General features: G+C 43.1%; 1 long non-coding RNA gene across 1 annotated transcript; it reads left to right on the top strand.

The window, feature by feature from the left end:
* Window positions 1-11902, top strand: LOC131895111 (uncharacterized). Its single transcript, XR_009375104.1, has 5 exons — window positions 1-110; window positions 2334-2406; window positions 3220-3293; window positions 4123-4158; window positions 11445-11902. It is a non-coding gene; the product is annotated as an uncharacterized LOC131895111 (long non-coding RNA).
* Window positions 11903-11908: the final 6 nt, after the last annotated feature.

Here is an 11908-nt window from a genome sequence, read left to right as displayed (position 1 = left end):
GTCATGGGTGGAATCAACTGGGCTGAGAGTTCTAAATGGAACCCTGGTACACAACTGTTCCATGTCAGAACCAGTAGATCTCTCAAAACTTGAAGTGGATGAGGCAGAAGGTAGGTTATTTATTTATGGACTCTCTCTCTCTCTCTTCTCTCTCTCTCTCTCTCTCTCTCTCTCTCTCTCTCTCTCTCTTTCTCTCCTCTCTCTCTCTCTCCTCTCTCTCTCTCTCTCCTTTTTGTGTTTGTGTGTAATGTTAAAGAATTGAACCCAGGCCTTCCTTGTGAGTGCCAAACAAGTACTCTATTACTGAGCCACATTCCCCAGTACACGTAGGAACTTTCTTTTAATAGGGCGTATTTCTAATTATGTATATATAGCCTGTGTGGGGGTTTGTGCACTTGTGTGAGGACGCCTTCAGACACCAGAAGAGGACACCAGACTGCATGGAACTGGAGTTACAGACAGGTGTGAGCCTCATGATGTGGGTGCTGGGAACCAGTCCTCTGGCAGAGCAGGATACACTCTTAACTGTGGATCCGTCTCTCTAGCTCCCACAGAGCTACTTCTTAAGGTGCACAGATATTGTTGAAGACTTGATCTCTAGCTGTTGATATCTCTAGGCTGGCCCAGGTGGAAGATGGAACTGGCTAAGTTTCTTTAAAAAATATAATTCACGCCGGGCGGTGGTGGCGCATGCCTTTAATCCCAGCACTCGGAAGGCAGAGCCAGGTGGATCTTTGTGAGTTCAAGGCCAGCCTGGTTGAGATCCAGGACAGGCTCCAAAGCTCCACAGAGAAACCCTGTCTCAAAAAACCAAATATATATATATATATATATATATATATATATATATATATATATATATATTTCACTTATACCTTTTATTAAAACATTTTATTACATATATTTAGCAGTGTGTGTGTGTGTGTGTGTGTGTGTGTGTGCGCGCCACAGCACATGTGGAAATCAGAGGACCACCTTCAGGAGTCAGTTCTCTCATTTTACCATGTGGGGTCCAAGGATGGACCTCGGGTTATCAGGCCTGACGACACGCAGCGGAGTCACATGGCTGCCTACCATTCAGTGTCTCAACACCAGAAAGTCTGTGTGTCTACTCTGACTTTGAACTCACAACGGTCCTCCTGAGTGCTAGGGTTACTGACACGAACAATCACAAATCGCTTTCTGATGCCTTTTAAAAGCTATCCTTGGTGGCAGCCTCGGGCCATGATTGCCTGCCTGGCATAGCTAAGTTCCTCCTGATGCACCAACTAACATTTGCCTATGTTTATGTTCTGGCTACAAGTGAGCACAGATATCTTTTTTCTTTTCTTTTCCTCTGTCTCTGTCTCTGTCTCTCTCTTTTTGAGACAGGGTCTCACTGTGTATCCCTGGCTGGCCTGGAACTCAATATATAGATCAAGGTGGCCTCAAACTCACAGAGATTCACTTGCCTCTGCTTCTTGAGGGCAGGAATTAAATCATGGGCCATCACACACTGCCCTAAAAATTTCTCTTTAACAAAGGGCTCATCTTTTTTTTTAATTTTATGTATATGAATGTTTGCATGCATGTATGTATATGAGTGTTTGCATGCATGTATGTATATGAGTGTTTGCATGCATGTATGTATATGTACCACATGCATGCATGTATGTATATGAATGTTTGCATGCATATATGTATATGTACCACATGCATGCATGTATTTGAGTGTTTGCATGCATGTATGTATATGTACCATATGCATGCATGTATTTGAGTGTTTGCATGCATGTATGTATATGTACCATATGCATGCTGGTGCTCTCAAAGGCCAGAAGAGGGTGTCAGATCCCCTGGAACTAGGGTTGCAGATGGTTGTGAGCTACTATGTGGGTGCTGGGCATTGAACCCCGGTCTTTTGCAAGAGCAACAAGTGCTCTTAACCACTGAACCATTTCCCCAGCCCCAATGAGAAGCTGGTCTTTAGTGAAGTTGGAAAACTCTCTTAATTTTGTTTGTTTATTTTTTGTTTTTCAAGAGTTTCTCTGTGTAACAGCTTTGGCTGTCCTGGAACTCACTCTGTAAGCCACAGAGATCTGTCTGCCCCTGGACATCCTACAGTGCATAAAGACGGCTTAGTACAAAGATTTACTTGGTCCAAAGTGTCAGCAATGTGCTGCGTCAGGGACCCCACCGTGAAAATGAAGAAAAAAAGAACAGTGGTTTCCATCCCAGTTCTGTGTATACGTCACTGAAAATAAAACAGCTGAACTTTAAAACCATTAGGCGCTTTGAATTCTCACCTATGGCTGTGGTAATTCCTTTTCAAATTTCCTGTTTTCCCTTCCCAGGTCTCATGGCAGAATGGAGGAGTTCCTTGGTACCACGCCTTTTTACCCTGGGCCCATGTATTTCTTTGATTAGGTAATACTGTTGCTCATTTAAACCAAGTATACTGTTTAAAAGAATTTTCATTGTTTATCTTATGTGCGTTGATGTTTTGCCTGGGTGTGTGTTTGTGTGAGGATGTTGGATCCCCTGGAACTGGAGTCACAGACAGTTGTGAGCCCATAATTGCTGAGCTATCTCTCCAGCCCCAACAAAGCGCAAATGTTGTACATACGCTGCTCTGAATATACATGTGTGCACATGTGTGTGGTGGCCAGAAGTGCCAGTCCTCAAACACTGTCCACGTTTTAAAAAATTATTCACTTTATATGTAAGAGTGTTTTGCCTGCATGTGTGTCTGTGTACCACATGTGTGCCTGATACCCACAAAAGCTAGAGTTATAGATGGTTGTGAGCCACTGTGTGGGTGCTAGGAACTAAACCCAGGTCCTTTAGAAGAGTAGCCAGTGCTCTTAATCACTGAGCCGTCTCTCTAGCCCCATCTTGGTTTTTGAGACAGAGTCCCTCACTGGCCCGGAGCTCATCAAATAGGCAAGGCTGGCTATAATCTGAGCCCCAGGGATCCTCTTGTTTCAACCTCCCCAGCACTGGGCTTACAGGAGCATGCCACCATACACACACACACACACACACACACACACACACACACACACACACACACAAACACACGGGTTCTGAGGCTTGAGCTCAGCTCTCGTGCCTACATGGCAAGCACTTTACCAATTCGGTGGTGTCCCCAGCCCTTACGACTCACTTTTTGAAAACCCATTCACCTTTAACCAGCATGTGCCTCCACCTTGTAATCACAAACTTTTGTTTTTGCTTTAGTTCAAACCGAAAATAAGAAAATGGAAAAAGGAAACACAGGAAGATCAATTCTTGTACCCAAAGGAGAAGGATGAGTAAAGCATTTGGAATTCCTCTTTAACTTCTGTTCTTTACATTTGCAAAGGCTTGTCATGCAAGGCTGAACACCTGGGTTTCCACTTCCTCACTTCCCCAGAAGTTACACCAAGGAGTCACCACTACAGACCCCACCATGGCTGTACTCAACGGTTGACTTAAGCATATTCATCACATTATATGTGATGAAACACATCACTGGTTTCTTCATGATTTTGCAGCAAACCAACCCTATCCCTGCCTTGGGGAGTCTGCTCTAGATGTTACCTCTGCTTTCTGAATGGCTTACTGCCTGCTCCCTGTCTCCTTAGACCCTCCCCAAATACCATCTTTGTGATGAGACTCATTTGGATTTAGACTGCTATTCTCTTCCTACCTTAGCACTCTGTATCTCATTTCCTACCTTAATTTTTCCGTTGTGTCCTGGTATTGTAAATGACATTTGTAGACCAGGCTGGCCTCAAGCCCACAGAGAGATCTGCCTGCCTCTGCCCCCCCCTCCCCCGCAAGTTCTGGAATTAGAGACATGTACCACCACACCCATCACTGGTTATCTTCTTCCTTCTTTCAAGAGAGTACGTGGTCTTTAAGGATGGCTGTAGGGTTTTTTTTGTATGTTTGATTGCTTCTCTATCCCCAGTCTCTCAAATTGCACTTGGAGTAAAGAACATGCTTAATAAAGAGTTGTGATTGACAATCATGGAATGTGTCAAGCTCAGAAAGATGAATGAAATAATGGAACTAGACATTTCACCTTTTAACTCTCTAGATGCTATAATTTCTTTATTTGTAAAGCAGAAATAAAATCACTTATCTGTATTTTTCCAGTGTTGAAGTTCTAGTCCAGAACCTTGAACATCTCAGGTGAGTGTTTATCCTAAAAGCCATACCCCAAACACTTCCAACATGTCTGAATTAATTAGTCCAGAATCACTAATTTTATAAAGAAAAGGTTTATTAATTAATTATTATTGTTGTTGTTGTTATTGTTTTGAGACAGGGTTTCTCCGTGGACCTCTGGCTGTCTTGGACTGCTCTCTGTAGCCCAGGCTGGCTTCTAACTCACAGAGATCCACCTGCCTCTGCCTCCCAAGTGATGGGATCAAAAGCACACGCCGCCGCCGCCACCACCACCAGGCTGAAAAGAGGGTTACGTGGCCCACACTTTCAGAGCTTCAAGGGCACGGTTCTGGTATCAGTTCTCTGCTGTGTCACAGTCTGGTTCAGAGCAACAAGTGACATCTCAGACGAGGACCAGAGAGAAGCAGCAGGGCATAGCCTGGCCCACTTTACAGCAGTCCTCTTAGGAGAATGCAAGGGATTCGTGAAAAGTACTAGGAAGTCCATAAAATTATTTCATGCACACAATGACCATCAGGCTCAGCAAGATTTTTTTAAATTTTACTTTTATAAACATTCTTATAAAAATGTTATAAAAATAATTTATATATTCAAAGAAAAGCGAAAACTATGATCATATTAAAGGACATAAAGTAAAAAGACCCACTCTCATTTTCTTTATTAATTAAATTTTGTCATTTATTTTACATACCGACCTCGGTTTCCTTTTCCTCCTGTTCCCAATCCAACATCCTCCCTCCCTCTGCCTCCCATCTACCACCCTTTCCTTACACTCCTCCTCAGTCTCTGTGGTGACATACTGTACCCTAATAAAATTTGCCTGAAGATCAGAGGACAGAACAAGCCACTAGACTAAACATAGAGACCAGGCAGTGGTGGTACATACCTTTAATCCCAGCACTGGGAGGCAGAGATCCGTCCTCCCCCTGCATTCAGAAAGGGGCGGGCCTCTCACAGGCATCAACGAAGCATGGTACATCAAGTGGAGGCAGGACCAAGTCCTCCCCCTGCATCAAGGCTGGGCGAGGCATCCCAGCATAGGGAATAGGTTCCCAAAGGCCAGCTCATGCACCAGGGACAGGTTCTAATTTCACTGCTAGGAGCCTTACAAACAGATCAAGCTTCACACATGCAGAGGGCCTAGGTTAGTCTCATGCAGGCTCTCTAGCTGTCGGTCCAGAGTCTGTGAGCTCCTATGAGCCCAGGTCAGTCTTTAATTTTTTTTTTTTCCGGAGCTGAGGACCGAACCCTGGGCCTTGTGCTTGCTAGGCAAGTGCTCTACCACTGAGCCAAATCCCCAACCCCCTATTTTTTTTTTTCTTTTTAACGTGCGTTGGTGTTTTTGCCATGGGTGTCAAGTCCCCAGGAACTGGAGTTACAGACACTTGTGAGCGGCCATGTGGGTGCTGAGAATTGAACCCGGGTCCTCTGGAAGAGCAGTCAGTGCTCTTAACTGCTGAGCCATCTCTCCAGCCCCTTCTCAGCAAGATTTTTATCATTTAAAAAGCTAATATACAGGGGCTACAGAGGTGGCTCAGTGGTTAAGGGAGCTTGCTGCTCTTGTATAAGACCAGCGCTTGGGGATTGGACATTTAGCTCAGTGGTGGAGCGCTTGTCCAGCAAGCCCAAGGCCCTGGGTTCAGTCCTCAGTTCTGGGGGGTGGGGGGGAGACCAGAGCTTGGTCCCCAGAACCCATGTTAGGTGGCTCACAAACACCTGTTACTCCAGAGGCTCCAACACCCTCTAGGAGCCTCTGTAGGCTCCTGCACACGTGTGTGCAATCATACACATAGACACACACATAAATAAATAATAAAATAACCACCCCAAAGAAACCAATATGTAACATTATACATAAGCATATAAGCAGAACGTGGTGATGCGTGCCTGTGACCCCATCACTAGGGAGGCTTGAAGCAGGTTTGCTGCGAGTTTGAGCCAGCTTGGGCTTTAGCGTGAGTCTCTGTCTCCACCTATAAAGCACAGCGAAAGTTATAAAAAGTATTTGTGTTATAGTGTAGACTAAATGTATACTAACGTGTATGTAATGTATACCAAATGTCTACAATGTAGGCTATATGTTATCTAACATATACAAACCAGAGGCTGTGGGATATCTGCAGTGAGAGAGTTTATTGAGCCAGGCAGATACTACTAACTGGGGCAAGGGGAGAAGGCAAGGTCCCCAGCAGTTTCTGCAGTCATATGGAGCCCGGCTACACAGTGGTTGAAAAGTGTCCACTAGACCCAGAGCTAGGAATGCTTGTCTGTAGCTAGAGTTTTTCTCTCCGGGTCCTGCCAAGCCCCGGCAGCCCACTTACAAAATAAACACACAGACGCTTATATTATTTAAACTGTTTGGCCTAATGGCTCAGGCTTCTTATTAACTGTTCTTATATCTTAAATTAACCCATTTCTATTAATCTATAAGTTGCCCCGTGGCTCATGGCTTACCGGCATCTTCACATGCTGCTTGTCATGGCAGCGGCTGGCAGCGTCTCTCTGACTCAGTCTTCCACTTCCCAGAATTCTCTTCTCTGCTTGTCCCACCTATACTTCCTGCCTGGGTACTGGCCAATCAGAATTTTATTTATACAAAGCAATATCTACATCACTTGTCCAATGAATATTGGGAGAAAGAAAGAGATTCTAACTGTTTTGTATTGTTTTGGTTTTTGGTTTTTCGAGACAGTGTTTCTCTGTGTATCCTTGCCTGTCCTGAAACTTGCTTTGTAGACCAGGCTGACCTCGAACTCACAGAGATCTGCCTGCCTCTGCCTCCCAAGTGCTGGGATTAAAGTGTTTTGTTAAGAAGGCCCCACCAAATAAATGAGAGAAAAAGAAAAGTAGCTGAAGGGACCCGTAAGCTGTGGCTATTGAGCACACCCTGGGGATCAGTGAGTAGGGCAAGACCACAGGCTCTGGGGCAGGAGGACACCCAAAGGAGACAGTCCAGAAAGTGTCTATGTAATGGACGCAGTGGCTCTGTGGTCAGCTATGATGGGACGCAAGTCCGGCTACTTCTGTCGGTTCAGTCTACAGTCCTGCCCTTCAATGGTTAATTTTCCATTGTCTGTCCTCTGGCCTTTGTGATTTAATTCAGTATATCTCATAAATTTTCTTTTATTATATACTTTCACTTACATATAAAGGTGTCACAGCTGTGTGGATGTTTGTAGGGATATGTGTGTATATCCAAACTTATGGACTGAGTCAAGTAAGGCAGGAATTTTAATTCGCTAAGCAGATCTTCCTCCATTTAATCCTGGTGCATTTTTACATTAACTAAAATTGATGGAAGCAACAGATAGCTTATAATCTCATTTTTGGCCAGTTTTGCTTTTCTGCTTTTCATTATGGAAACTGTCTTCTAACATATCTTCCATCTAACTAATTTTCTCTTTATGTATATGGAATAGCTGTCAAAGCCATCTATAAAGTTATTGATTTTAGATGTTACTGATTAGTTATTATTATGTTTTTCAACTTTCTTTTTTTTCTTTTCTTTTTTTTTTCCTTCGGAGCTGAGGACCGAACCCAGGGCCTTGCACTTGCTAGGCAAGTGCTTTACCATTGAGCTAAATCCCCAACCCCAACTTCATGGTTTCTGTTTGTTTTTTTTTTCCAAATATGTATGTGTGCAGTTTCTAGTGCTTTACAAAAATACTCATCTTTAAAATTTCCTTGAAAAAATGGTTGTTTTAGGATCCACATCTCCCTGTACTTTTATTTTTATTAGTTGATGTTCTGAAATTAGTTTCCACTGAGATTTAAACCTGGTTCTGCCTGTTACCACTTGCTTGAGAAGAACACTTTGGATCTACCTTCATTCAGCCTCAGAAAGTGAGATCAGTTGGAGCTGTATTTAAAAATGCTGGTCTAGGTTTATTAGGCAATTTCTTTTCCTTCTTTTCTTCCTTCCTCTTTTCCTTCCTTCCTTCCTTCTTCCCTCCCTCCCTCCTTCCTGTCTCTCTGTTGGTTTTTTTGAGACAGGGTTTCTCTGTGTAGTTTTGCACCTTTCCTGGATCTCACTCTGTAGACCAGGCTGGCCTTGAACACACAGAGATCTGCCTGCCTCTGCCTTTCAAGTGCTGGGACTAAATTCCTGTGCCATGAAGCCCATTGTAATTCTTATTCTTAAGGTACAGAGTCCCAACAAGTTACTTTCCCAAGGATTCTGGGTATCAAATTTTGAGCCATTGCCCCCCACAACACTATTGGGAAGACCCAATCACTCTCTAAGCTTCTCTGATATTTCTCTAGAATTGGTGAATTATTTTGCACCCCACCCTTCATCTGCAGAAGTGTGAGGTGGATTTCAGCATTATTATTATTATTATTATTATTATTATTATTATTATTATTATTTTGGATTGCCACCTTCTCTCAGACATTGGATAGCACTTCTTCATATTCTTGTTAGGTCACTATAGCTTTTCAAAAATGTCTAAAATTTATTTTCTTAAAGATTTATTTGTTTTTACTTTATGAGTATGAGTGTTTGCATGCTTGTATTTATGTGCTCCACGAGTATCCAGTACCCATAGGGGCCAGAAGAGGGCAGCAGATACATTGGACCTGGAGTTACAGCTGTTTGTTAGCTGCCATGTGGGTGCTCAGAATAGAATCTGGGTCCTACTTAACCATTGAGCTGTATCTCTAGTCCTTAGGTTGAGTCCCCAGGACCCATGCCTGGCAGCTCACAACACAACTGCAGGTCTAGGGAGGTCTGATGCCTGTGGTCTTAGGGGGCTACACACACACACACACACACACACACACACACACACACACACACACTTTAAAAATAATAAAAGCCACTGGGCGGCGGTGGTGCACATCTTTAATCCCAGCACTCGGGAGGCAGAGCCAGGTGGATATCTGAGTTCGAAGCCAGCCTGGTCTACAGAGTGAGATCCAGGACAGGCACCAAAACTACACAGAGAAACCCTGCCTTGAAAAACAAACAAAACAATAATAATAATAACCTTCTAAAATATAAATGACTTGTTCTCAGCCATAGTTGTCCTCCTATGCTGTAGGACATTAGAAGTTATTCCTCCCAGCCAACCACACTGCAACCTGTTCCCTCTAATCTCCCTCTTCCTATCCCTACCTTCCACCATCCTCAGGCACTTTCTGGGATTTTGAATGTTTTTAATACAAAGAAATGATAAACAACTGGGAGGATAAATATATCAGTCGCCCCCATCTAACAATTACGTATTGTACGAAGTAACATTGTGTGAATGTTAGAATGGTACATTAATGTTCACAACTTCTACATGTCAACTGAAGAATTCTAAAACTATGCTTTGTTCAGCTCCTCCAGTTATCCTCTGTGGGAACATTTCTTTGAAATACCCGTGTGCTCTAGCCAAGAGGGGAAGACCAACTGGGCATGGCAGTGGCTGCCTATAAACCTAACACGAAAAGATAGGACTGGAGACATGGCTCAGTGGTTAAGAGCATTGGCTGCTCTTCCAGAGGACCTGGGTTCGATTCCCAGCACCTACATGGTAGCTCACGTCTATCTGTAACTCCAGTCTCAGGGGTTCCAGCGCTCTTGTCTGGACTCTGTGGGCAACAGGCATGCATGTGATACAAAGATATACATGCAGGCAAAACACCCATATGCATAAAGTAAATAAATTAAAAAAGAAAGAAAGAAAATAAAAATGATAAAGACTAAAACTAAAAGGAAGACCATTTCACTTAAAGCATAGTATATATTGGCTCTGCTTATAGGCCTGTGTCTATTGCATGGTTTAGAATTTTAATATAATATCCTAACATATGACTGAAGTGTGTAGGACAGACTGAGGAACAACAGAACATATCTGAAATCTAGTAAGAAATTCAGGAGCTGGGGGTGTGCTTCAGATATGGTATTTACCCAGTATACTTGAGGTCCTGGTTTGAACACCCCAAACACCCACACAAAAAAAATTCAGGGAACACTTTTTGGAGAAAGTCTCTGTTATGTCTTTTTTTTTTTTTTTTTTTTTTTTTTTGGTTTTTGGTTTTTGGTTTTTCGAGACAGGGTTTCTCTGTGTAGCTTTGCACCTTTCCTGGAACTCACTTGGTAGCCCAGGCTGGCCTCGAACTCACAGAGATCCGCCTGCCTCTGCCTCCCTGTGTTGTGTCTTATAATTAAACAAATGAATAAACAAAACACACTGTGTTTAGTCATGTGTGTATTAATATGATAAATATTTTATGTAAAAGGTTTGAGAAGTATAAAAGAAGAAAATTTTATATTATTATTATTATTATTATTATTATTATTATTATTATTATTTTGAGACAGTGTCTCTAATAAAGGTATGTGCCATCACACCTGGTTTAAAGAAGGGACAATTAAATGACTCTGTTATTCCCCAGTCCACTCTTTGGTGGACACTGGCTTAGTCTTTTTATTATTAAATACGCTGTATACTTACATATACCCATACAGTCGTATCCTATATTTGAAGTCGTGTTACACGTACTTACATACTTGTGAGATAGTGTTACGAAGGCTTCTTCTGACTAGCTCACTGTGTGACTCTAGCACTTCTCACTAAATTTCCTTCCCTCCTGTCTTAGTCAGGGTTTCTATTGCTGTTAAGAGACACCATGGCCATGGCAACTCTTATAAAGAAAACACTTACTTGGGGCTGGCTTACGGTTTCAGAAGTTTTTAGCCCCATTATCTTCATGGCAGCGTGCAGGCAGACACGGTGCTGGAGGAGGAGCTGAGAGTTCTGCATCTTGATCTGCAGGCAGCAAAAGGAGATTGTGTGCCACACTGGGTGTAGCTGGAGCATAAGCCTTCTTCCCTGCCAGTGATACACTTCCTCCAACACCACTCCAACAAAGCCATACCTCCTAAGAGTGCCACTCCCTATGGTCCTATGGGGGCCTTTTACTTTCAAAGCACCACACCTACGAAGCATTCTTCTACAACTTTTTTTCCTGATAGTAGCAAAGTTTCAGCAAGCCACTTTATGAAAGGTGTTATGCATTTAAAGATTTCTTTATTTATGTATACAGCGTTCTGTCTGCATGTACACCTGCACACCAGAAGAGGGCGCTAGATCTCACTATAGATGGTTGTGAGCCACCATGTGGTTGCTGGGAATTGAACTCAGGCTCGACCTCTGGAAGAGCAGCCAGTGCTCTTAACCTCTGAGCCATCTCTCCAGCCAGCCCCAGGTGTTATACATGATAAGATGGATGTCTAGACTTCAAATTAACAGGTTAAAGCATGTAAGATCTTTTTAATACTTGTACACATTCTTTTACAGTCACCAAATCGAAGAGTCAACAGAACCAAAGGAAGCCCAAGAGAACACAGTAGCTTTACCTGAGAAAGAAGACAAGACCCACACGCTCATCATCTCAGAACCTCCAAGTATTCCCAAATTTCCTTTGAATTCGAAATTCTCCAAGACGTCCTTGTATAAGACCCTCTTTGAAGAGTACAAACTCATCGCCTCTGAAATACTCCATGAACTCGAGAAGACACTGAAGAGGTATGCTAAGAATGGCATGGCTTTTCCTGGGGGACTCATCAATCTCATGACTTACAGCTGGCTAGATCTGATCGAGGATTCTCACGAGAACGAATCCCCAAAGAAAACGTTGGAAGGAGACAGGGACTTGGGAGGGGATCCCAGCTCCATGTCCATCATCAGCTTCAAGGAATGCAAAGTCCACCCATGCACCAAGGAGCACCCTCAAGAGGAACATCAACTTGTTAAAGCGAGAA

Source organism: Peromyscus eremicus, chromosome 18 (genome assembly GCF_949786415.1).
Source record: "Peromyscus eremicus chromosome 18, PerEre_H2_v1, whole genome shotgun sequence".
Taxonomy (NCBI): Eukaryota; Metazoa; Chordata; class Mammalia; order Rodentia; family Cricetidae; genus Peromyscus; species Peromyscus eremicus.
The sequence above is the reverse complement of the archived record's forward strand: the minus strand, read 5'-3'. Positions and strand labels throughout refer to the sequence as shown.